This window comes from Loxodonta africana, chromosome 10 (assembly GCF_030014295.1).
Source record: "Loxodonta africana isolate mLoxAfr1 chromosome 10, mLoxAfr1.hap2, whole genome shotgun sequence".
NCBI lineage: Eukaryota > Metazoa > Chordata > Mammalia > Proboscidea > Elephantidae > Loxodonta > Loxodonta africana.
The window spans coordinates 17,741,452-17,768,505 of NC_087351.1; the positions used below are offsets into that span (position 1 = coordinate 17,741,452).

At 39.6% G+C, this 27,054-nt stretch overlaps 1 long non-coding RNA gene across 2 annotated transcripts in view; it reads left to right on the top strand.

Moving 5' to 3' along the window:
- LOC135232584 (uncharacterized) overlaps positions 1 to 27,054 on the top strand; it is a 75,582-nt gene that overhangs the window by 36,491 nt on the left and 12,037 nt on the right. Inside the window, exon 2 of one of the 2 annotated variants that reach the window (XR_010323121.1) lies at positions 9,811 to 9,913. This is a non-coding gene — a long non-coding RNA (uncharacterized LOC135232584). Of the gene's footprint in view, positions 1 to 9,796; positions 9,914 to 27,054 lie in introns of both variants that reach the window. The other variant, XR_010323120.1, reaches the window with a different exon arrangement.

Below are 27,054 nucleotides of genomic sequence, written 5' to 3' on the forward strand. Positions count from 1 at the left end.
GTATATCAACAGGAAACTGCCAGAAATTCAAGCTGGGTTTAGAGAGGGCATGGAACCAGGGATATCATTGCTGATGTCAGGTGAATCCTGCCTGAAAGCAGAGAATACCAGAAAGATCTTTACCTGTGTTTTATTGACTGTGGAAAGGCATTCGACTGTGCAGCTCATAACAAATTGTGGATAGCATTGTGGAGAATGGGAATTTTGGAACACTTAATTGTGCTCATAAGGAATGGGTACATGGATCAGGAGGCAGCCATTTGAAAAGAACAAGGGGACACTGCGTGGTTTAACGTCAGGAAAGGTGTATGTCAGGGTTGTATCCTTTCACCAAACCTATTCAATCTGTATGCTGAGAAAATAATCCGAGAAACTGGGCTATATTAAGGAGAAAGGGGCATCAGGATTGGAGGAAGACTTATTAACAACCTGTGTTATGAAGATGACATAACCTTGCTTGCTGAAAGTAAGAGTATTTGATGTATTTACTGAAGATCAAAGACCACAGCCTTCAGTATGGATTACACCTCAACATAAAGAAAACAAAAATCCTCACAACTGGACTAATAAGCAACATCATGATAAACGGAGAAAAGATTGAGGTTGTCAAGGATTTCCTTTACTTCCATGGCTTTCAACAGCCATGGAAGCAGCAGTCAAGAAATCAAAAGACGCATTGCGTTGGGCAAATCGACTGCAAAAGACCTCTTTAGAGTGTTGAAAAGCTAAGATGTCACCTTGGGGACTAAAGTGCGCCTGACCCAAGCCATGGTGTTTTCGATCACCTCATATGCATACAAAAGCTGGACAATGAATAAGGAAGACCGAAGAAGAACTGACCCCTTTGAATTGTGGTGTTGGCGAAGAATATTGAATATACCATGGACCTCCAGGAGAGTGAACAAGTCTGTCTTGGAAGAAGTGCAGCCAGAATGCTCCTTAGAAGCAAGGATGGTGAGACTACCTCTCACATACTTTGGACATATTATCAGGAGTGATCAGTCCCTGGAGAATGACATCATAGTTGGTAAAATAGAGAGTCAGAGAAAAAGAGGAAGACCCTCCAGGAGATGGATTGACACAGTGGCTACAACAATGGGCTCAAGCATAACAATGAATGTGAGGATGGCACAGGACTCGGCAGTGTTTCATTCTGTTGTGCTTCGTGTCGCTATGAGTTGAAACCAACACCTAACAACAACATTAACAACAAAAGAAATATGCTTCTGGTGTGACTATGTTGAGTTACTTGGTATGACCGTAGATACCTAAAGTCTATGAGATACTCTTTGGATAAGTTATAAGGGCACCAAGGCCATCTGGTCAAATGTTTCATCTTCTATATCAACTAAAACATTGTGCCTATGAAGTATCATTAAAGTGCATTTACTATCGCTAACAAACTCGTGGTTTGATAAGACAAAGGCAATTGTAGATGTTTGATAAACCTGTATTGCAAAATTGCTATATATAGGGCATATAAAGATAAATAAATAAGGATTGTGAATCGACTTGACAGCAATGGGTTTGGTTTTTTTCAGGGAGGGGAGGGGGGGTTTCTTTGCTTCAAGGTTGTTGCAGCCTGGATACAGAGAGGACAGTTACTATGCAGTGTGGTAGATGTCATGGTAGGTTAAAAAAAAAAAAAAGAGAGATGCAGGGATGCTGTGAGGATAGCAGGAGGGGCTTCTAAGCCAGGAAAGAAATCCTAGGTTGGTTCCTCCAAGGATATGATGCTGCACAGGAATCCGTTATAAATATTTCCCACCCCCCAACCACCATTTCCACATCACTCCTTATCCTCTCATCCGCATTGGATTTTTATAAGTACTAGCTTTAAAGATGAAACCCAGGTGGCAAAGTGGTTAAGAGCTTGGCTGTTAACCAAAAGTTTGGCAGTTCAAATCCACCTGCGGCTCCTTGGAAACCATATGGAGCAGTTCTACTCTGTTCTATAGGGTCACTATGAGTCGGATTTGACTCGATGGCAACAGGTTTAGCTTTAAAGACACAATCTTTTATTGTTTTTTCTTCAATTTCAACTCGAATTTGCATATGTGTAATTGATGTTCTGATTCACAGTCAGCCCCTGGCCTTGTTCTGACTGATGATATTGAGCTTTTCCATCGACCACAGATGTAGTCAGTTTGATTCCTGGGTGTTCCATCAGGCGAGATCCATGTGTATAGTCACTATTAATATTGGTGAAAAAGGTATTTGCAACGGAGAAGTCATTGGTCTCGCAAAATTCAGTTATGCGATCTCCTGTATTGTTTCTATCACCAAGGCCATATTTTCCAACTACCAATCCTTTTTGTTTCCAACTTTCACATTCTAATCTCCAGTAATTATCAATGCACCCTGACTGCATGTTCAATCAACTTCAGACTGCAGAAGTTGGTAAAAATCTTCAATTTCTTCATCTGTGGCCTTAGTGGTTGATGCGTAAATCTGATTAATAAGTCATATGAACTGGTCTTCTTTGTAGGCATATGGATATTATCTTATCACTGACAGTGTTGTACTTCAGGATAGATGTTGAAATGTTCTTTTTGATGATGAATGCAACACCATTCCTCTTCAAGTTGTCATTCCAGGCATAGTAGACCATATGATTGTTTGATTCAAAATGACCAATACCAGTCACTTCAGCTCACTAACGCCTAGGATATAGATCTTTATGGGTTCCATTTCAGTGAGGAGGGTACTAAATTAAATCACTGACATCCCTTTCTATAAAAAGTTCTTGCAGGAGATATATCTTATTCTGATTAGTGGATAAGTTAATCATATTACTAAGGAGGGTTTTTTTTTTTTTTTTTTAAAGATTAACTGCTAGAAGAAAATCTGCTTATCAATGTATTATACACATTTATGGTTTAAATAGATTATTTTATCTGTAGCACATATTGTTACATTATGGGAGAGTCAGAATTCAGGGAGAGGATGATGAATTCATTTCAAAAGATCAAATTGGTAAAACCAAGTCATGAGGTGATAAGTTACTTAATATACTATGGTTATAGTGTAGACCAGTGCTTTCGGATCTTAACGGTTACCCTTTTGAGAAAATGAAAGAAGCTATGGACTCTGTGTATAAAATGCACAGATACATACACCTACTTTTGCTACATAATTTTAGAAGGTTCACTCTGAAGTCTATCTATGGACTCTTCACCCCATATTGAGAACTCCATGCCTGTATAAAGAATAGTTTAGTCCATATTAATGCTTATTCTGGGCAATTCAAGCTATTTTCTGTAATTCTATGTTTGCTGAGATGCTAATTTTTTTTTTTTTTTTTTAAATGCACTCACGTCATGTGTTAGGCAATGGACAACCACCCTGGCATTGCCTGTGTCTGTTCCAAGATTGGACTTTAATTATCATGTCTTTTTTGGATATGTCAATTACTTAGAGGAAGTGGGATTGTGTGGGATTATAAAGTGTTCAATCGCCACTTCCCACTGAAACAGGAAGCCTCCCTTAGAAAGTGGCCTCCAATGATCTCTCTACTTATGCTTTAATGAGCATCTCTACAAATAAGCATTCAAGCAGAATCTGAGAAATTTTTCAAATATGAGCACTCCAACCCCTAGAGCACACTGAAACCAAAAAACCAAAGCAAACCCGTAGCCATCAAGTCAACTCCAATTGGTATCAACCCTATAGGACAGAGTAGAACTGCCCCATAGGATTTCCAAGGAGCAGCTGGTAGACTTTTTTGGTTAGCAGTCGAGAACTTAACCACTGTGCCATCAGGGCACCTAGAGTGTACCCAGGTCCATTTATTGCATGGATTCAGAGACTTCAGGCAAGCACCAAGCTTTGGCCTGAATTCTCCACAAAGAAGCCTCAATGTTTTCACTTTGTTGACCATTAGTGATATATTTAGTTATCCAGAAGGTTAGTTAATCTGCCAGGGAAAATATCCTGAAGAAAATAAATTGGGCAATTACGTTGGGCAGACCTAAGGGTTAGTGTGGATGGGCCTTGTTTTAAAACAGATTCTTCACTCAGTCAAAAAAGTCTCTTGTCCATGTGTTTTCCTGGGGAAAAACTTCCAAGGCGGCAACGTGAAAACTAACAGACTTGATGAAGGGGTGTGCAGCCATCTGGTTTGCTCGCAAGCCGAGTTGCTCTTTTTATCAGAATTATTTTCAGATTTTTGTATGGGGGAGGAGTTTGTCATCTTGAACACCAAGTCAATGTTAAACCTCTACTTAAATAATTCTACTCAACAGCCTCCTGATAAGGATTTTGGAAAAAAAAAAAAGTATATATATATATATATATATATATATTTCCTAGAACAGGAAAAGGAGGCCTGGTGAAATTGGGTGACCAGCATTTGGGGTTGGAAAGTGGGTATTCATCAGTGGGATTTCTCCTGTGACTCTAAAGGCTTAGGAGTAATGCATCCATCCCAAAGATCTGTAAGGATGAATGAGGGTGCCCCAGTCTCAGACTAACCCTTCCATTCAGGTAGAAATAAGAGTCAGGATTTACTAAGGTGACTCCCAGTCTCTAAAATTGACTTTTTTTTTTTTTATTGGTGGGGCCAAAACCTCTTACCTCTTCCACCCTCTTTGGTTGAGGTAGATGAAGAAGGCATTTGGACAAGTCATATCACTGCCTGAAGTCATGCAATGAGCAGAGATGATAAGAGAACATAGCAGCTTTGTTCCTACTTTTTTGCTCTAATCACGCATAACACTTCCTTTCTAAAATTTTGAATATTTAACATCCAGTGAGAACAGCTTGCCTGTAGGTTTCTGTTGGGGAAAAAAAAAGGGTGGTGGTGTTAGTGGTGGAAAGCTGAGTTTATTTTTCTCGCCTTTTTTCTGGAACCCTTATGTATACACTCACTCTTAGTTTGAGCCAAATGGAAGGGCAGGTTTCTTTTCATTCCCCACCTGATTGAAGGAAGTTTCTGTAGTTGACTCCTGGCAGGAATGCCCTGCTGTCTTGGGAAAGGCGGGTCAAAAGTGATAACACTTTACCATGACCAGGAGAGCAACTAAAGGCAGCAGCGACGAGCAATTAATACAGACCCCAGCATTTATTCTCCTTCCATGTAAAGGCAAAAATCAGAGGAAGAAGGCAGGGTCCTGGTTGTTGTTGGAAAGTTGACTTCAGCGGAAAAACTGGGAAAGTCTAAAGCGCTGAGGGTGAAATTTTCTCTTTTTCTGTATTTTTGGTCAGAGTGTTGGGCTGGGCCTGATAAACCAGTGGGGGGTTATTTTTTAAAGGGTTTACCACTAATTTTCTTGTGGTTCAAAGTGAGCCTCGTTGAACCAATACATCAATTTCTGATCCTTCGTTTTAAAGGAAGAATAATAATAACATGAATTCTAAAGGAAATCTTTTACTTAGAGTGTTATGACCTTGGGTTCCAAGGACAAATGAAGAAACCAAAACCAAGCATATACTACTTTTAAAATTCTGGAAGTAATTTGAACAAATGTCTTTACATATACCCCATTTGCCCAAGATAAGGTGATTTTTTTTTTCTTCAAAATTATTTCCCAGAAAAAAGGGAGTCACCTTTTATGTATATTCTTATTAGGGTCTGATTACCCAACAAACAAGGTTCGCACAGGCTTACTTATGCTTCCTTACTTATCTGTAGTGCCCAATTTCACCTGTTTTTCACCAGGTCAAAGATGTGGTGAAACCCAGTGGAATCTGGGTACTACAGATTTTTAAGTAAATACAATTGAGTCCGTGTGTTCCTTGCTTACTGGTTAATCCATCCCCGATTCTTAAGAAGTCATTTTTTGTTCTTCTCTCAATAACTGAATTTGGAATGGCAAACTGCTTTTAGGGGAAGATACATTGAGGTGAAATGGCTTAAATTAAAGCCTGTTTTGGATACATATGGAGGTATCTGCCAGAACTGCTTTTAAAAAAAAAAAAGACATTAATCACTGATTTAGTAATTATTCTTGAAGTTATTAACTCTGAAATAACTCTGAAATGCATGTTAGGTACTTTCGTACGTAGACTTTTTAGGGATGACATAAAAATGCAATTCAGTAAGTGGTACGTTTGGAGGTTATAAATATACACAAAAAAAAATATACACCTATAGGAAATGAAAAAATGATCGAATGCTATGCAAACAGGAGTTTGGGAGTTCAAATACATTTTCTAGTGACAACAAAGTACATGGAGTCAAAAAGTGTTAAATTTCAAATGACTTGGAAGTGACAATGATGTGTCCGGAAAACTGTTGGATTAGTCATAAAATGACACTGGTGAAGAATAATGTCTTATGAAGTGAAAGTGGAAAAATACAGTATTTTAAATTTAAACTATTATTTTACAAATTAAATATGTATGGATGACTAAGTAGCTAACATTTTGAATGGACATTTTACTGATTTTGTCTACACCCCTGTCTTAGTTACCTAGTGCTGTGATAACAGAAATACCACAAGCAGATGGCTTTAGCAAACAGAAATTTATTCTCTCACAGTGTAGCAGGCTAGAAGTCTGAATCAGGGTGCCAGCTCCAGAAGAAGGCTTTATATTTCTGTCAGCTCTGGGGGGAAAGTCCTTGTCATCAATCTTCCTCTGGTCTAGGAGCTCCTCAGTGCAGGAACTTTGGGTCCAAAGGACAGGCTCTGCTCCCGGCACTTCTTTCTTGGTGGCACGAGGTTCCCCTCCTCTCTGCTTGGTTCTCTCTTTTATATCTCAAAAGATATTAACTCAAGATACAACCTAATCCTGTAGTTTGAGTCCTACCTTGTTAACATAATTGCCTCTAATTCCGCCTCATTAACCTCATAGAGGTTATGATTTACAACACATAAAAGAATCACATCAGATCACAAAATGGTGGACTATCACAGCATACTGGAAATCATGGCCTAGCCAAGTAGACACACATTTTTAGGGGACACAATTCAATCCATAACAATCCCTAAAATATATATATCTTCATGGCCAAAAGAGATTTATTGGGGTTGTCATATATTTATGCATATACTGCAGGTACATGGAGCTCTGGTGGCACAGTGATTAAAAGCTATGGCTGCTAACCAAAAGACCGGCAGTTCGAATCCACCAGCCACTCCTTGGAATCCCTATGGGGCAGTTCTACTCTGTGATATAGGGTCACTATGAGTCAAAATGAACTTGACAGCAGCAAGTTGTTTTTGTTTTTGCAAGTACATAGGTCAAAGAGCTGCAAATCCTCAGGCGATCATGTGCTCCAGGGGGTACTTTCCCATTTTCCAGAAAAAGTAATTAAAGTAAGTTATTAACACAAGATCACACAGTTTAGAAGTTTAGTCAGTCTGTCAGGAGATTAGAGGCTGAGGGGGGTTAGAAATGAGACTCACCCATTCCTGTATATCACTCTCTTAGTGGGGTCTTTCCTTCAGAAAACTACCATCCCCTGGCAAACAGTGAAGGAAGATTAAGAGAAATGGCTCCAAGGTCTTACTTGAGGAGAGAAACTTAGCTGTGAGAAATTGCTCATCCTCCCGCCACCCCCCGCCACACACATACACCAGCATCTCTTCATCCCAGCCAGGTGCTACCAATTCCTGACCTCTCTCTACAGGACTCCATCTCAGCAGACTGAAATTGGCTCCTAGCATGACAGGAGACTTAGGAAGCAGCTGCTTTCTTCAGTGGAGTGTGTGGGTTACTCCCTTCTGAATTCAGGTATTATTAAATGCAATGGCCCTCCCCTACGCTGCAGGCCAAAGATCAGTGTTTTCTAAAACCACTCGTGGAATGGTTCTATAATTAGTAACAATCTCAAAACCATGGCACTGGCCCCTTGTGTTATAAAGTCTCTACAACCTGTAACTCACAAGGCATATGTGTGCTAAAAGCATTATCAGCAATGCTAGAAAAAGAGCTCAAATGAGTACGAGAAAGAATTATCCTGAAGGGAAGCCATCCGTTCCTTGTGGCCTTGGTGTGGATGGATTTTGGTCAAATTAATAACTAATATGGAAGTGCCCAAGTCTCACCCACATAGAGTTCCCCTGGTTTATCAGAGTGGCTAAGAAGGTCAAAAGACCATTCACTGAAAGTTTTTCCCCTTTCAATAGCATCCTTTTGCCACCACCCAAGGGTGGGAAATGGTTCAGGGACTCATGATGAGGAATCAGAACTGGATGACTGGGAACAAGCCTGGTATGCTGGCTGTGTGAGAACACTCAGGTAAGGGTGAACAGGCACAAGTTGAGACATACTGGAGAACCAATGCTGGAACTAGGTGGGACTTTTGAGAGGTGGTGACCACTTTTGTTGACTTCAAACAGAAAAAAGGACTTCTCAGTCAGCTGAAGGTTCAAGGATCAGGGAGGTGGTCAAATGGATATTTCTTTCTGTCAAAAGTGCTCATTCTACAATTAGCTGAGCTCTAAAAAGACAACAGGATCTTCTCCAGTACTTCTTTTAGTATGTTCCTCTTACAGAGGTCACTTTTATCCGTCTGGACAAATTTTTCTCTGTTCTCAAACAAATCATTCATTTTCATCGTGCCGGTTTCTATAAACAACTTCCATTTCCTCAATTCTGGTTACCTGAAAGTAATAGCTCCCACGCCTGACAAACATTCTTGAAGTTTCCATTTCTAAAACCTGTGTAGATTTGATAACTTGAGAATCTTTATCAATAAAGAGAGAGTTTTGAGGCAATATAAATTTGGAATGGGAAGTCTCGTTACACTTATTCAAGTTGGTATCTCTTTCTCCTCTTTTCTATTTTGTCTCTTCTGACTCTTGCAATTGACCAAAAAAAAAAAAAAAAAAACCTATTCAACCAACCAATTAGATTAAAAAAAAATCTTAACCCCTCCACCCTCTCACCCAAAAAACCATGATAGTAGACAAATGTCAACTTGGTAGAGGAAAAGACAATATACAACATAGGGCAAGTCACCACAAGTAGACCAAGGCAAAGGCATAAAAGTTTCCTAGACACATCCAAACTCCTTGAGGGACCAAGTTGCTGGGGCTGAGGACTGGAGACCATAGTGTTGGGGAACATCTAGGTCAACTGGCATAACACAGTTCATAAAGAAAATGTTCTATATCCTATTTTGGTAAGTAGCGTCTGGGGTCTTAAAAGCTTGCAGGCAGCCATCTAAGATGCATCTATTGGTCCCAACCCATCTGGAGCAAAGGAGAATGAAAAAAACCAAAGCACAAGGAAAATATTAGCCCAAAAGACTAAAGGGCTGTATGAACCAATTAGCCCAGAAGAATTCGATGGTGCCTGGCTACCACCACCAACTGCTCTGACAAGGATCACAAGACAGAGTCCCAGAGTGGGAGAAAAATGTAGAACAAAATTCAAATTCACTTAAAAAGACCAGACTTACTGGCCTGACAGGGACTGGAGGAACCCCCAAGTCTATGGCCCCCGACACTCTGCTAACTCAGAACTGAAACCACTCCCAAAGCTCACTTTTCAGACAAAGATTAGACAGGCCTATAAAACAAATAATAACACAAGTGAGGAACATGCTTCTTAGTTCCATCAAGTATATGAGATCAAACGGGCAGCTCTTACCCAAAAGCAAGATGAGAAGGCAGGAATGGACAACTGAATGAATGGGTACCGGGAACCCAGGGTGGAAAGGGGGAGCATGCTGTCACATTGTGGAGATTGCAACCAATGTCACAGAACAATATGTGTATAAATTTTTGAATGAGAAACTAACTTAGGCTGCAAACATTCACCTAAAGCACAATAAAACAAAAATCCTGAAATATTGAGCTAAAGTAAAAACTATGTGATTATTCTTTGTGGCTAATTGTATTTCTAGTGTCTTTGTTCTAGGACTATTTCAACTAGAAAGGACTACCCACTACTGCAGAGTATACATGCCAGGGATTCCAGACGACTGAATCCTTCCTCTGTCCTTGACTCACTGTGTGTCCAGGTAAGTTGCCAAACTTATCCTCCTCCACCTTTTGTGTATAAAAAGGGCTTGTGAAATTGTTAATCATTCTCTTTCGTCACTGAGTGAGAAATATGGCATCAGTGATTGTGAAATTCTTCTCTAATAGTTTCTTTGTTGTTAGATGCCGGAGAGTGGAGTTTGACTCATAGCAAGTCCATGTGACAGAACAGAAATGTTCCATAGGGTTATCTAGGCTGTAATATTTATGAAAGCATCTTAACAGTTGTGCCACCAGGGCTCCTTAATTGTTCTTTATGAAAGGTAAGTCTCAATAGTATTGATAAGAGCATTGGATTTGCATATGTCCTGGAATTAGCTTCCACGGTGAAGCTTATTTTCACTCATAAGTGTGACAATCAAGTGGTTTCTGTTTTATTTGCTTCCGTCTCATCTGCTTTTATGCCTTTGCCTTGGTCTACTTGTGGTTCAAAAGTAAGCTGCTGAGGTTTGTGAACATCTTTAGGCCTTATATATTTACAGAATTGCTGAGAAATTCATAGCAGGTATTATGGAGGCACTGGGAGCTAGGCGAAGAAGGAGGTTGAAGGACCTAGCCAGGGTACATGGTTACTGGTTTATGGGACCCAGGGCTCTCAGTTCTCAGGGATCAGAACTCAAAAGCAAGGTGACTGAATAACAGGTGGGGTGATATTAAAATTATGTCTCCCCTGAGTTAATGGTTCCTCCTTACATGTTTCCTGTTCTGGACTTAAAACGCTCCAGATGTCCCCAAAAGGACTTATACATAAATGTTCATAGCAACTTTACCCATAATAGTCCCAAATTGGAAACAATCCATCAACAGCTAAATGGATAAACTAATGGTGGTACACTCATACAATAGAATACCACAGCAGCAATAAAAAGAATGAACTACTGGTACACACAACAACATGGATGAATCTCAAAGTCATTGTGCTAGCATTATGTGAAGTGAAAGAAGCCAGATACAAAAGTCTACATACCTGTGATTCCACTGACATTCTGGAAAAAAAACATAAGTGGTTGCCTGAGACTGGGGGGTGATGGAAGAGGACTGACTACAAAGGCACATGAAGGAACTTTTTGAAATGTTAGAAATATTGTATTTCTTGACTGTAGTGGTGGTTGTTTCTAGACATTTGTTACAACTCATTCAACTGAGCACCTAAAAAGGATGAATTTTACTGTATGTAAATTATACCCTAATAAGCCTTACTTTAAAAAATCATGTTGAGTAAAATAAGCAAGATACAAAAGAGTACATACTGTGTGATTCCATTTATAAGAAGTTCTTCTAGGTAATCTATAGCGACAGAAAGTAGATCAACGATGGCCTGACGTAGGGAATTGGAAGACACTGACAGGCATAAGGAACTTTCCGGGGTGCTGTAAATGTTGTATATCTTCATTCGGATGATGGTTTATACAAATGTATTCATTTGTCAAAATTCGTGAGGCTGTTCACTTAAAATACGTGCATTTGCAAATGATACCTCAGTGAGGTTGATTGAAAACAAGACAAAATAGACAACTCCTGCCAGTGTGGGCACCAAGAAGCTGGGCCTCAGAAGACACACTTAACCCCAGAGGAGGGCTGTGCAATGAAAGTGGGGCAGGTTAGTCATGATCCAGGGCCACGTTATGATTGATTTGCTGCTCCTCATTTGTGAATCCAGAGTGCGTAATAGTATGGAAAGTCTAGATGGTGAAAATATCTGTAGGTGATCTTAGCCCCATTCTTGCTGTAGTTCAGTTCCTACAGTTCCCTTAAGGCTACAGGGCATTATGAGGGTAATTGCAACATCTTCATATGCAAGTTTTGGAAGGCTATCTAACCACTGTCTATTTATTTACCTTCTCTAATCACTTTTTTTTTTTAATCACAGCTCAGACTGGCTCGAAAGCACCAACTCTGAGTTTGTAACCCCTACTTCTAAGCTTTGTAGGCAGAAAATCCATCTTTTTGTGTTGGAACTGTAGATAATAATGGTTGTCTCCATAGCAGTTTGCATTTGGCTACCAACCAAAAGGTTGACAGTTTGAGCCTACCCAGTAGTGCCACTAACAAAAGGCCTGATGATCTACTTCCATAAAAATCACAGCCAAGAAAACCAGGTGGAGCTCAATTCTTCTCTGCAACACACGGGGTCACCATGAGTTGGAATCGATTCAATGGCAACAACTTTTTTTGTTTTTTCTTTTTTATTAGATAATCAAAAAACACCTGATATGAATAAGTGTAAGCGATTGTCAAGTTTGAAGTCACACAGAACGAAATCAAAGGTCAACCCAGCCTGTTGCTGCGTAGCAATTTACCACAAACAAAGCAGCTTAAAACAACACCCATTTGTTAACTCAGCTTTGTAAGTCAGAAATCCAGAAACAGCTTGCTTGGGCTCTCTGCTCAGGGGCTTAAAAGGCTGAAATCAAGGTGTCAGCTGGGCTGTGTTCCTTTCTGGAGGCCCTGCTTCCAAATTCATTTAGGCTGTTGTCTGAATACAGTTCCTTGTAGTTATAAGACTGAAGTCCCTGTTTACTGACTATCAGCTGGGGGCCATTCTCAGCTCCTAGAGGCTGCCCAGATTCCTTGCCGCATGCCCCCTCCCTCTTCAAAGCCAGCAACAGAAAATCTTCCTCACAGACTAAATCCTTCCCACACTTCAAATCTCTTTCTTCAGGAAAAGCCCTGTTCCTTGTAGGAACTCCCCTGATTAGGCCAAGCCCACTGAGCATAACATCTCTAGCTTACAGTCTACTGTTTTGGGACCTTAATTTGTTCACAAAATCCCTTCACAGTGTACCTAGATTAATGTTTGATTGAATATCTGGAAGAAGATATGTGTACACCAGGGGAGGAGAATCTTGAGGGCCATCTTAGAATTCTGCCTATCACCACTATTAACTTCATACCTTTCTCTGCTCTTCGAAAACGCAGAGCATGTAAGGAAAACTGCTATAGAGGAATCAACCTGACCCACTGAGCCCGGTACCCTCTCTTTAACTATGGCACCAGTAGGTGGTAGACGGGAGGGTATAGTTGTTCCTATAGTCTCACCTTTGGTGAAGGAGAGAAAATTCTATAAGGAGTAATGTACTTATATGTATATTTAGTTAGGAAAAAAGAAAGGGACCGTAATACTTCAAAATGTTAATAATTTTTCTTTTTTATGTATTTCCCGAATGTCCTCAAATGAGCACATATTACTGTTGTAGTCAGATACTAAACGTTATTTTTCAGTGTGAAGTATCACAATTTTTCACAATTACCTCCAATGGGTTTATCACCCTTGATTTCATCTAAGCCGTTGGTAGAATTTTTTTTTTCATGACAGTTGATTTAGAAAATAATGTTTTAAAGATGTATTTAAAAATTTTAACACCATAAAATATTTTTATTATATCAAGTAGATAAATGTATGGACTTATACCTGTGATTAACTATTTCACTGAACGCAAGGATATCAGTGAGAAAATTTGCACTCCTTTTTTACTACTGAAGTATTAATAATTAGATGCATTTGAGAAATAGACACAGAGCTAACTTTTTTTTTTTTGTCATTCAACTCTCGTTTGTGGAGCACTTTAGAATTCCCCAAAGTTCACTTATATGTATTAGCTTTTCACACTCGCAAAATATTCCCACTTTACCTGTGATGTTACCTGCCTAAAGTCAGAGAAGTGATGTTACCTGCCTAAAGTCACGAACTGAGTTAAAGGCATAAATGGGGTTAGAATTAATCGTAATGTTTTGACATGGTCTTCCCTCTCTACCTATTCTTAGGATAGAGTAAAAGAATAAGTAGAGCTGAAGTATGTCAATCTTGAGTTGGGAAACCCAAGCCAAGAACTTAGGGCCTGCACATTCTTATTTTGGAAGCCCAGCCTTAGTAGGACTATGTATGAAATAAATGAAATTCTTTCCTTCTTGTTCCTATTTGTTCTCCCATTAGAGATTCTCTATCAAAAGGATGCTAGAAAAGAGCTGTGTTAATTATAGTGTTCAATGACTACGTTTGTTTTCAAACATAAACATCTCAATACTGGTAAATAATCGCAAACTTCCCTTTCTTATCTTCACAAGCAACTCATTGCTTGATTCTGGGTGCAGGGGTTACTGTATGCTGCTGCCATTTTAGTCCAGTGATCCATGGCCAACCAAGTTAACCACATCTGCTTTGTCTATTTTGGCCGTGATGTCAAGATCCTTAAAATTGCACGTCTTGATTTGAGACTGTGCCTGGTGGTGAAATCCTATAGTCCTATTTCTTTTGTTTGCTGTTTGTGATCTTTTCTAGGGGAAGTGCCAGAGCAGAGTAGGAGGAAGTTACATCAGATCCATGGTTTTCTTGATTAGATCATTACAGGTTCCAAAACAAACTGCCCCTTATGAAATACAGCTAAATATTGGCAGATAGTAGCCAGTCTCTCTCTCCCAATCCCTTGGAAAGAAAAGAACTGAAATCATCAGCCACCTTTACTGCCACAGGGCACACATGGTAGAAATTAAGTTAAGCCATCCTTTAATTTATATAAATAATCAAGAAACGGCAACTGACTTTGTTCATAGACCAATTTAAATCCATTAACATATGTAAACTTTGTACAACAAAAGTACATCTGCTTCATGGGTATACTATCAGCATCTTCCTGGTTTCAAACCCATGCAGGATTTCACTCCCTGGATTGCAGTCAAACATGATCAAAAGTAAATGGTTTGGAAGGCTTAGGATAATCAGGCAGGTAATGAGTGCTTCCTGAAAAAAAACTCCATTCAACACAGTTAAGCTCAAGGAAGTGGAAATTACTTTAACTTGCAATAGCTCATTAAATTAACTCTCCAATTATAGAGGCCTCTGCAATGTGATTCTTAATTAAAGCTGGTGATTAATTCATGACACTGATAGGGGAATTCTGGCTCCCGCTTTGCTTTTGAACGAAGTTACAGACATATACAATAGAACTTTTCTGTGACGCCGTGGGAAGGATTCTTGGTCAAAGTGGTCACTATATCTGACAACAAACGAAGTTGCCTCTGACCTTGATTCTCTAAAGAAATCTTCAGATAACTTTCCTTTTAAAAGTTTGGAACTAGAATACTTGTTGTCGTTGTTGTTAGGTGTCGTCGAGTTGCTTCCCACCCATAGCGACCCTATGTACCACACAGCGAACGAAACACGGTCTGGTCCTGGGCCGTGCTCACAGTCGTTGTTAGGCTTGAGCCCGTTGTTGCAGCCCCTGTGTCAATCCGTCTCCTTGAGGGTCTTCCTCTTTTCCACTGGCCCTGTACTCTGCCAAGCATGATGTCCTTCTCCAGGGACTGATCCCTCCCGACAACATGTCCAAAGTATGTAAGACGCAGTCTCGCCATCCTTGCTTCTAAGGAGCATTCTAGTTGTATTTCTTCCAAGACAGATTTGCTCGTTCTTTTGGCAGTCCGTGGTATATTCAATATTCTTTGCCAACACCACAATTCGAAGGCGTCAATTTTTGTTCTGTCTTCCTTATTCATTGTTCAGCTTTCACATGCATGTGAGGTGATTGAAAACACCATGGCTTGGGTCAAGGTGCACCTTATTCTTCAAGATGACATCTTTCTCCTGAGCCTACAAAGATATTTTTCAGCTACTCAACCTTTAAGATCCAATTCAAGTCCATTTTCTGTATTAAGCCTCCTTCAGAAGAATAGCTATTAACTAATGAATATTCATATCATCATAATGATTATTTTTATTAGCTAATATGTATTAAGAGCTTGCCTTATATGGACAGTATTGTCTCTTTTCATCTTCACATCACTTCTATGATGTTGGTAACATTATTATCTCTACTTTAAGGACTAAAAAAACTGAGACTCAGAAAGTTTGAGCAACTTGCCTCAGGACACACAGTTTAAAAGAGGAAGATCTGGATCTTGAGCCCACCTAACTACGACTTCAATGCTAGAGTGTTCTCACTCACTGTACTATTTTCACCTTCTTTCAAGTATAGACTTTTTAGATAAAATCTTTTAGTAAGATCAGACTTATTTCTTGAGCGATTACCTCCATCAGTTTCTAGTGGGAAACAGACGGCATACCCAAATTAGGATGATTCCAGGAGAGTTTATTTGCAAAGAGACTGTTGACCAAGTTGGTGGGTAGAATGTAGGGGAACCACAAGACATAGTGCAACAACCTGTGGCTGGTAGCAGTGGATGAGGTGTTACTACAACTAGATCCAAAAGGATGACAGGAGAAAGCAGTTACTGAGCCAGAAAGAGAAAATGTATGTGGAGAAGGTCACCTGGAGAAGCACACTGGTCTTTGTCTTAGTTATCTAGTGTTGCCATAATGGAAATTCCACAAGTGGTTGGCTTTAACAAACAAGAATTTATTTTCTCACAGTTTGGGAGGCTAGGTGTCCGATTTTAGGAGGCCAGTTTCAGGGGAATGCTTTTTTTCTCTGTCTTTTCAGTTTCTCTTCCTTGGCTTCCTGGTGATCTTCATGTGGTATGGCATTTATCTTCCTCCATCTCTGCTTGCTTCTCTGTGCCTAATCTGCTCTTTTTGTATCTCAAAGGTGATTGGCTTAAAATACACCCTACATTTGGCCTCTTAATATAACAAAGAAAATCAATTCCCAAATGGGATTATAACCATAAGATAGGGGTTAGGATTTACAACGCATATTTTTGGGAGGCAGAATTCAATCCATAACAGCCCCAGAGACAAGGACATATCCAGCCCAAGTCCTCTTCATAGGAATGAGCCTGGGGAATACACATCCTGATCTCACTTCCTCCCACCCCCGACCACCTGCCGAAGCTCTCACCGGCCATACCCAATGGGAAGCTGTAGGGCACCGGAGTCTTATAATCTTATAGGTCAGCCTAGCAAGGCCGCTATGAGTCGGAATCGACTCGACGGCACTGGGTTCTGGGTTAACAAGGCCCATAGCAGAGTGAAGGATGGAGAGAGGATCTGGAGGGGGAGAGGGAAGATGTCCAGCACAATGGCACATTACGCAAATGCGCTGATAGGAGTTACAGATGGTTGGCTTTTTCCGTGAATAAAAATGTGATTCAGAAACACAGTTTTTCTTAGGATGTGAAAAACGTGACTGCAAATTTGGCTTTCTAGGGCCTATCTATACCCATTCTGGGGTGTCGGACCTGACTTCGGGCAGCCATATTCATATTGCCAGCGAAGACCTGTTGTCCCCAAAGTAAGTCTCCTGGCAAAGACCAAAGCAGGAGGTCACTTTACAGAGGCAGAGTTCCTTCTTACTCCCCTTTGGAAAAATGTAGCTTTCTTGAAAGGCCATCAGGGAAACACCTGGTTACTATCAGCATTTGCAGGGAAAGGGCTAGTATTTACCCATTTAGACAGTAGCCAAGAGAGTTTGATATAGAGGATTTCTTGGTATCTTTGAAAGCAACAAACAAAAAACTAGAAGAAGATAATGGAAGAGTGAATATTAAGCTGTGAACATGGAAGAGTCCTGGGTGGTAAAAAGGGCTATACCAGCGTTGTGGGGTGGGGTGGGGTGAGGTACAGGGAGAGAAGAACAAGGAAAGAAAAAGGAACAAAACTTGTTATGTTGATATTGGAGGGACAATCAACTTGATTATCCATCCAGATTTTAGCTCATTGTGGAATATATTGGCATGCCATATATTTATAATATTAACATATTTGCAATTCTTTTTGTGCCACCAAATAGCCATAAGTGCACTCGCAAATATTAATTGATCTCATTTCAGTTTCTTGTAAATGCACAGTGTTTCAATTTGTATTGTTTCCTCCTATTTTTCTCTCCCCTTTCGAATGATGTGCATTACCCTTTAGGTCAGTTTTACTCTGAAGTCTCATGCAGGTAACAGCGTCACCTTCTGTCTTTCTAAAACTCCACTGTCACTTCTTTTGTAGCTGTAGTCCACCTGCTTTTTTTTTTTTTTATTAGCCTGCAGCCTAGTAATCCAAAAATCTTCTGTATGCAGTATCCAGAAAGCAGGTGTTACAGAACTTGTTCATTTTTCTGTGAGAGGCTAATGGTTTTGCTAGAAGTTCCACTATGAAGAAGAAAGGAGAGTTTTGGGAGGTGTAATTCACATGCTGTGGATAGGAACCGGAGGTGAAGCAGTAAATTATACATCAAGCCCAAGGTACAAGTAGGTCCACAGCCCTGAGTCTAAGAACAGTGGGGTTTTTATGTTTTTATTTTTTTAAGATTATCCATATTTTTCTTAGCATATTTTTTACTTGAAGGGTGGAATTCATGAGAACCAAGCCATAGTTTACTTATACGAGCCCTCTGCTCTTGCTAAATTCTTTGTTTCCCGAGAACATCGTGTGCCGCCTTTTTATTTCCACTGTTCCTCTCATCTGGAATTTCCTCACTTTCAATGGCTTTTGAGGAGCTCTCGTGGTGCAGTGGTTAAAGCACTCTGCTGCTAACCATAAGGTCGGCAGTTGGAACTCACCAGCTACTCCATGGGAGAGAGATGTGGCAGTCTGTCTGCTTCCATAAAGATTACAGCCTTGGAAACCCTGCGGGGCAGGTCTACTCTGTCCCATAGAGTTGCTATGAGTCCGAATCGACTCAATGGCAGTGGACTTGGTTTTTGGTTTGGGGTCAACGCTTTCCAAATTTTAACAAATTGACACCCTACTTTCTCAGTGAAACCTGCGCTCACATTCTAGGCCAAGAATATTGTTTGCACTCTGAATGTCTGTGGTGCTTATCTATACCACTGTCTTTCACTTAATTACATGTAGCATAGTACTAGGACTTAATCATGTCTTTAAAAGTGTGTATTCATTTGTTTTAGAAATTTTTAATGTGTGTATAGTCTTTTCGACTTGTGTATAAGGGCCATTAAAAAAAAAAAGGGCCATTAGAGCTAAGAATATATGTTATATATGTTATACTTCCTTGTATCCCTTTTTATCCATAAGTATATACCCACGCTAAGAGAATAGTGGCTGTTATGGATTGAATTGTGTCCCCCCCAAAATGTGTGTCAACTTGGCTAGGCCTTGATTCCCAGTATTGTGTGATTGTCCACCATTTTGTCATCTGATATGGTTTGGTTTTTGGATGATTTTTCTGTGTTGTAAATCTTACCTCTGTGATGATAATGAGACAGGATTAGAAGCAGTTATGTTAATGAGGCAGGAGTCAATCTACAAGATTAGATTGTATTTTGAGTCAACCTGCTTTGAGATATAAAAGACAGAAGGGAGTAGAGAGATAGGAGGACCCCATACCACTGAGAAATAAGAACCAGGAAAATAGCACATCCTTTGGACCTGGGGTCCCTGTGCTGAGAAGCTTCTAGTCCAGGGGAAGGTTGATGACAAGGACCTTCCCCCAGAGCTGACAGAGAGAGAAAGACTTCCCTTGGAGCTAGTGCCCTGAATCCTGACTTCTAGCATCCTAGACTGTGAGAGAATAAATTTCTGTTTGGTAAAGCCATCTACTTGTGGTATTTCTGTTTTAGCAGCACTAGATGACTAAGGCAGTGGCCAAATAAATTAACAAACATGGCGAAAGGGGGAATGAGGGGCCTGTTGTTAATATGGTGGATGGGACACATGTACCATCTCCCCAAACCCCACTAAAGTGACAGTAAAGAAATGACAAGTGTTTAAACCCATCAAATAGAAAAAAGAGAGGTATAATACAGAAGAGAGAGTCATCAAATTTGGAAGATTTTATGACTAAAGGGAGAAGGGCCAAAAAGCAAGTGCCTACAGAGGATGGGATAATGGAAAGCAAGCGGATTCTGGGAAAAATGAAAGTTTTACAAGAAAGAAAATGCATTATATGCTTTTATCTGTGAATGATAATTTACACAATTATAATACAAATACTAAAGATTGATTTAGTGCAAAATCCATATTGGGATAATGGGAAATACACGTGTGTGTTTGGTGAGGGTTTTATTTAAGAGAGTTAAGTCATGTCTTCTCTAATGGAAGACAATAAGTAATAATCAAGGGAGAGAAACTAAGAAATAATACTATAAGAGAATTATTCAGAAATATGGAGTGAGAACCAGAATAAATAGTTGAAAGAGTAAAGAGCGGTTAACTCTGGGCAGGGGTGAGCCAGAGGACTACTGTTTTTTATTAAAAGCCTTCTCGTACTATTTGACTCTTTATGGGATCTGATACATGTACATATATTTTAGATAAATAGACTTTAAAATTTCAAATTTATTAACTAAAATAAAAAAAAAGAAAAGAAAAATGAAGAGGGATGGCATAGAGAGGGTATACACACACATATAATGAAGTGGGAAAAAGGCTGAGGGCTTTCCTGGTAGGTGGCTGAAGACAAAGGATGAATTTCCTCTTCTCCGACTATGTCTTGACAAATTTAATTTCATAGGTGTGCCCTAGTTCATCAGAGATTGTGAATATTGGGTCGGTCTGATGCGAACTGCAAAATATCCTTTCCTACTAGGACAACGTAGGGAAATCTGAATGTAAGGGAGAGGCTCTAACTGAAAGACTTATTCATTTTCACACACAGGCTTTGGCAGTAGGTAGGGCTGTAGTTAAATGGCATCTCCAGGGAACATGATAACAATGCTGAACATGGCTATGAATCAGATTTCATGTGATGGGTGTGTGGCAAAAATGTAAACGATAGTAACAATAGTCTAACTGTAAAAAGCCACAGAGTGAGGTGGAGCCAAGATGGCGGAATAGACAGACGCTTCCCTCGAGCCCTCTTTACAACAAAGACCTGAAAAAACAAGTGAAAAGAGTATACTTGTGATAAGTGGGGAGCCCTGAGCATCAAAGGCAAGCTTAGATAACGAATTGAGGGGCAGGGGAAGGAAGAGACTGTTCAGAAGCGGAGAGGATTTGCCTGACCTGAATCGCAGGGAGCCCTCAGGCACCATTCCCAGAGCAGCGGCAGCGGCGGGGGGCCGGTCCTAGCGTTCTGCTGCAGTTTCCTCAGGGACAAGCAGCCAGCCACAGCCCACTCACACCTCCGGAACCTGAGCAGAAGGGCGCTCTCGGCAAAAGCTAAGTACTTGTGTATATTTTATCACGTCCCCCCCCCGCCCCCCCCAACCCAGCTTCAGTGGCTGAATCCCTAGGCCTGAGATAGGCCCTGGTGAGCACCTGGAGCCATCCTTCCAGTTTTGGGGAAGGAAAAAATTTCCAGCTGGGGGGAAAAGATAATTTGGTAGCTCCATTAACTTGGGGAGCTCAGGACAGAAGTGGCTCCTGTCCAGGCATAAACTGTCCATGAACCTTGAGCACCTTTTCCTTCTGCATGGACCTGTGTGGGCCTATTTCAGGAGAATAGTTCCTTGTTGGCAAACTCCAACCATTTCAGCTGTGCGGTGGAGAGGTGGGTGTTTGATGTTTGACATTGCTTTGACTGTTAAACAAGGTCTTCACCTACCCACAACATGACCTAAGGACTGGTGGCTTCATTTGGGTCGCCCAGCCACCTGCAACAGGGGCCCAGGGATAACTGGTACCTCCCAGTCCTTACAACAAAATCTTTGGGTGCACACGGTCCCTCTGCAGAGCCCACCCACCAGCACACTGTACAGAACAGAGAGGTGTTTTCCTCAGAGACACTTGTGGGTTGGTTCTCAGCCCCCTGCCTTGTTCAGAGCGTGACCCCCTGCTGCAATCACATACCGGTATATACTCCAATCACCCCTGCCCCTCTAAGACTGTAGGACAGAGCCTGTACCACACACTTGATATCAGCTACCTGGAAACCTGAGCTGAATTCATGCAAGAAAACTGAATGGACTCCTAGACTGATATACCTGATAACAGCTCTAGCCAGTTGGGGACAGGACACCAGAGCTCCAAAGGTGAAAATAATCAAGCTAGCTCACCCAAGCAACCCATAGGGGTATACCAAAACAAAACAAAGCAAGCAGCTGCGACACAGTAAGCAAGCATAAACTAATACAATAACTTATAGATGGCTCGGAGACAACAGTCAATATCAAGTCACATAAAGAAACAGGCCATGGTCACCTCAACAGGCTCTCAAAACAAAGAATCCAGAGATCTTTTAGATGAAAGTGCATTCCTGGAATTACCAGATGCAGAACACAAAAGTTTAATATACAGAACCTTTCAAGACATCAGGAAGGAAATGAGGCAATACACAGAACAAGCCAAGGAACACACAGATAAAGCAACTGAAGAACTCAGAAAGATTATTCAGGAACATAATGAAAAGTTTTATAAGCTGGAAAAATCCATAGACAGACAGCAATCAGAAATTCAAAAGATTAACAATAAAATTACAGAATTAGATAACTCAATAGAAAGTCAGAGGAGCAGAATTGAGCAAGTAGAAGCTAGAATTTCTGAACTCAAAGATAAATCACCTAGTACTAATACATTTGAAGAAAAATCAGATAAAAGAATTAAAAAAATGAAGAAACCTTAAGAATCATGTGGGATTCTATCAAGAGAAATAACCTACGAGTGACTGAAGTACCAGAACAGGGAGGGACAACAGAAAATACAGAGAAAATTGTTGAAGATTTCTTGGCAGAAAACTTCCCTGATATTGTGAAAGATGAGAAGATATCTATCCAAGATGCTCATCGAACTCCACATAAGGTAGATCTTAAAAGAAAGTCACCAAGACATATTATAATCAAGCTTGCCAAAACCAAAGATAAGGAGACAATTGTAAGAGCAGCGAGGCATAAAAGAAAAGTCACCTACAAGGGAGAGCTAATAAGAATAAGCTCGGACCACTCAGCAGAAACTATGCAGAAAGAAGGCAATGGGATGACATATTTTAAAAGATTGAAGGAAAAAAACTACCTGCTAAGAATCATATATCCATCAAAACTGTCTCTTAAATATGAAGGTGAAATTAAGACATTTCCAGATAAACACAAGTTTAGGGAATTCGTAAAAACCAAACCCAAACTGCGATACTAAAGGGAGTTCTTTGGTTAGAATATCAATAATATCAGGTATCAACCCAAGACTAGAACACTGGGCAGAGCAACCAAAAGTCAACCCAGACAGGGAAATCCAAAAAAAAAAAAAAAAAGCCCAACACAGGGTAACGGTGATGTTATTATATAAAAGAAGACAACATTAAAATAATAAACAGGGACTAAGAAATGTAATCACATACCTTCCATATGGAGAAGAAGATACAGCAATACAAAGAAATAAAAGTTATAAATATAGACAAATAAGGGTAAATAATAAGGTAACCACAAGGGAGACAAACTATCCTACTCTTCAAAATAAAATACAAGGGAAAAATACAGACTCAGCAGAAATAAAATCAACAACAACAAATATGAAGAAAGGACAATATATAAAGAATATCTACTCAGCACATAAAATCAAGTGTGAAAAAGAAGCTGTCAACACTCAAAAAAAAGATATCAAAATGATAGCACTAAATTCATACCTATCCATAATTACTCTGAATGTAAATGGACTAAATGCACCAATAAAGAGACAGAGAGTGGCAGAATGGATTAAAAAACAAGATCCGTCTATATGCTGCCTACAAGAGACACACCTTAGACTTAGAGACACAAACAAACTAAAACTCAAAGGATGGAAAAAAAATATACCAAGCAAACAACAATTAAAAAAGAGCAGGAGTGGCAACATTAATTTCTGACAAAATAGACTTTAAAGTTAAATCCATCATAAAGGATAAGGAAGGACACTACATATTGATTAAAGGGACAATACACCAAGAAGATATAACCATATTAAATTTTTATACACCCAAAGACAAGGCTGCAAGATACATGAAAAAAACTCTATCAGCATTGCAAAATGAGATAGACAGCTCCACAATAATAGTAGGAGACTTCAACACACCCTTTCGGAGAGGGACAGGACATCCAGAAAGAAGCTCAATAAAGACATGGAAGATCTAAATGCCACAATCAACCAACTTGAACTCGTAGACATATACGGAACACTCCACCCAACAGCAACCAACTATACTTTCTTTTCTAGTGCACATGGAACATTCTCTAGAATAGACCACATATTAGATCATAAAGCAAGCCTTAGCAGAATCCAAAACATTGAAATATTACAAAACATCTTCTCTGACCATAAGGCCATAAAAGTGGAAATCAATAACAGGAAAAGAAATCAAACACTTGGAAACTGAACAATACCCTGCTCAAAAAAGACTGGACTATAGAAGACATTAAGGATGGAATAAAGAAATTCATAGAATCCAATGAGAATGAAAACACTTCCTATCAGAACCTTTGGGACACAGCAAAAGTGCTGCTCAGAGGCCAATTCATATCAATAAGTGCACACATGCAAAAAGAAGAAAGGGCCAAAATCAAAGAATTATCCCTACAACTTGAACAAATAGAAAGAGAGCAACAAAAGAAACCCACAGGCACCAGAAGAAAACAAATAATAAAAGTTAGAGCTGAACTAAATGAAATAGAAAATAGAAAAACAATTGAAAGAATTAACAAGACCAGAAGCTGGTTTTTTAAAAAACTCAACAAAATTGATAAACCATTGGCCAAACTGACAAAAGAAAAACAGGACAGGAAGCAAATAACCCGAATAAGAAATGAGATGGGCGATATTACAACAGACCCAACTGAAATTAAAAGAGTCACATCAGATTACTATGAAAAGCTATACTCAAACAAATTTGAAAACCTAGAAGAAATGGAAGAATTCCTAGAAGCACACTACCTACCTAAACTAACACAAACAGAGGTAGAACAACTAAAGAGACCCATAACAAAAGAAGACATTGAAAAGGTAATCAAAAAACTCCCAAAAAAAAAGGCCCTGGCCCAGATGGCTTCACTGCAGAGTTCTACCAAACTTTCAGAGAAGAGTTAACACCACTACTACTTAAGGTATTTCAGAGCACAGAAAAGGATGGAATACTACTAAACTCATTCTATGAAGCCACCATATCCCTGATACCAAAACCAGGTAAAGACACCACAAGAAAAGGAAATTATAGACCTATATCCCTCATGAATGTAGATATAAAAATCCTCAACAAAATTCTAGCCAATAGAATTCAACAACATATCAAAAAATTAATTCACCATGACCAAGTGGGATTCATACCAGGTATGCAGGGATGGTTCAACATTAGAAAAACAATTAATGTAATCCACCACATAAATAAAAGACAAGAATCACATGATTTTATCAATTGATGCAGAAAAGGCATTTGACAAAGTTCAACACTCATTCATGATAAAAGCTCTCAGCAAAATAGGAATAGAAGAAAAATTTCTCAACATAATAAAGGGCATTTATACAAAGCCAACAGCCAACATCCCCCTAAATGGAGAGAGCCTGAAAACATTCCCAGTGAGATCAGGAACCAGACAAGGATGCCCTTTATCACCGCTCTTATTCAACATTGTGCTGGAAGTCCTAGCCAGAGCAATTAGGCTAGATAAAGAAATAAAGGGCATCCAGACTGGCAAGGAAGAAGTAAAAGTATCTCTATTTGAAGATGATATGATCTTATACACAGAAAACCCTAAGGAATCCTCCAGAAAACTACTGAAAGTAATAGAAGAGTTCAGCAGAGCATCAGGATACAAGATAAACATACAAAAATCAGTTGGATTCCTCTACACCAACAAAAAGAACACCGAAGAGGAAATCACCAAATCAATGCCATTTACGGTAGCCTCCAGGAAGATAAAATACTTAGGAATAAATCTTACCAGAGATGTAAAAGACTTATACAAAGAAAACTACAGAACACTTCTGCAAGAAACCAAAAGAGACCTAGACCTACATAAGCGGAAGAACATACCTTGCTCATGGATAGGAAGACTTAACATTATAAAAACGTCTATTCTACCAAAAGCGATCTATACATTTAATGCAATTCCGATCCAAATCCCAACGACATTCTTTAACGAGATGGAGAAACGAATCACCAATTTCATATGGAAGGGAAAGAGGTCCCAGACAAATAAGGCATTACCGAAAAAGAAGAACAAAGTAGGAGGCCTTACTTTACCTGATTTTAGAACCTATTATACCGCCACAGTAGTCAAAACAGCCTGATACTGGTACAACAACAGATACATGGACCAATGGAAGAGGATTGAGAGTCCAGATATAAATCCATCCACGTATGAGCAGCTGATATTTGACAAAGGCCCCAAAACAGTTAAATGGGGAAAAGACAGCCTTTTTAACAAACGGTGCTGGCATAACTGGATATCCATCTGCAAAAAAATGAAACAAGACCCATACCTCACTCCATGCACAAAAACTAACTCAAAATGGTTCAAAGACCTTAATATAAAATCTAAAACGATAAAGACTATGGAAGAAAAAATAGGGACAATGTTAGGAGCCCTAATACATGGCATAAACAGTATATAAAACATTATAAAGAATGTAGAAGAAAAACTAGATAACTGGGAGCTCCTAAAAATGAAACACTTATGGTCATCCAAAGACTTCACCAGAAGAGTAAAAAGACAACCTACAGACTGGGAAAAAGTTTTTAGCTATGACATATCTAATCAGCGCCTGATCTCTAAAATCTATATAATACTGCAAAAACTCAACTACAGAAAGACAAATAACCTGATTAAAAAATGGGCAAAAGATATGAGTAGACACTTCACTAAAGAAGACATTCAGGTACGTAACAGATATATGAGGAAATGTTCACGATCATTAGCCATTAGAGAAATGCAGATCCAAACTACAATGAGATTTCATCTCACTCCAACAAGGCTGGCATTAATCCAAAAAACACAAAAGAATAAATGTTGGAGAGGCTGTGGAGAGATTGGAACCCTTTTACACTTCTGGTGGGAATGTCAAATGGTACAACCACTTTGGAAACCGATTTGGTGCTGCCTTAGAAAAGCTGGAAATAGAACTACTGTACGATCCAGTAATCCCACTCCTTGGAATATATCCTAGAGAAATAAGAGCCTTTACACGAACAGATATATGCACACCTATGTTTATTGCAGCACTGTCTACAATAGCAAAAAGATGGAAGCAACCAAGGTGCCCATCAACAGATGAATGGATAAATAATGGTATATTCACACAATGGAATACTACACATTGATAAAGAACAGTGAGGAATCTGTGAAACATTTCATAACATGGAGGAACCTGGAAGGCATT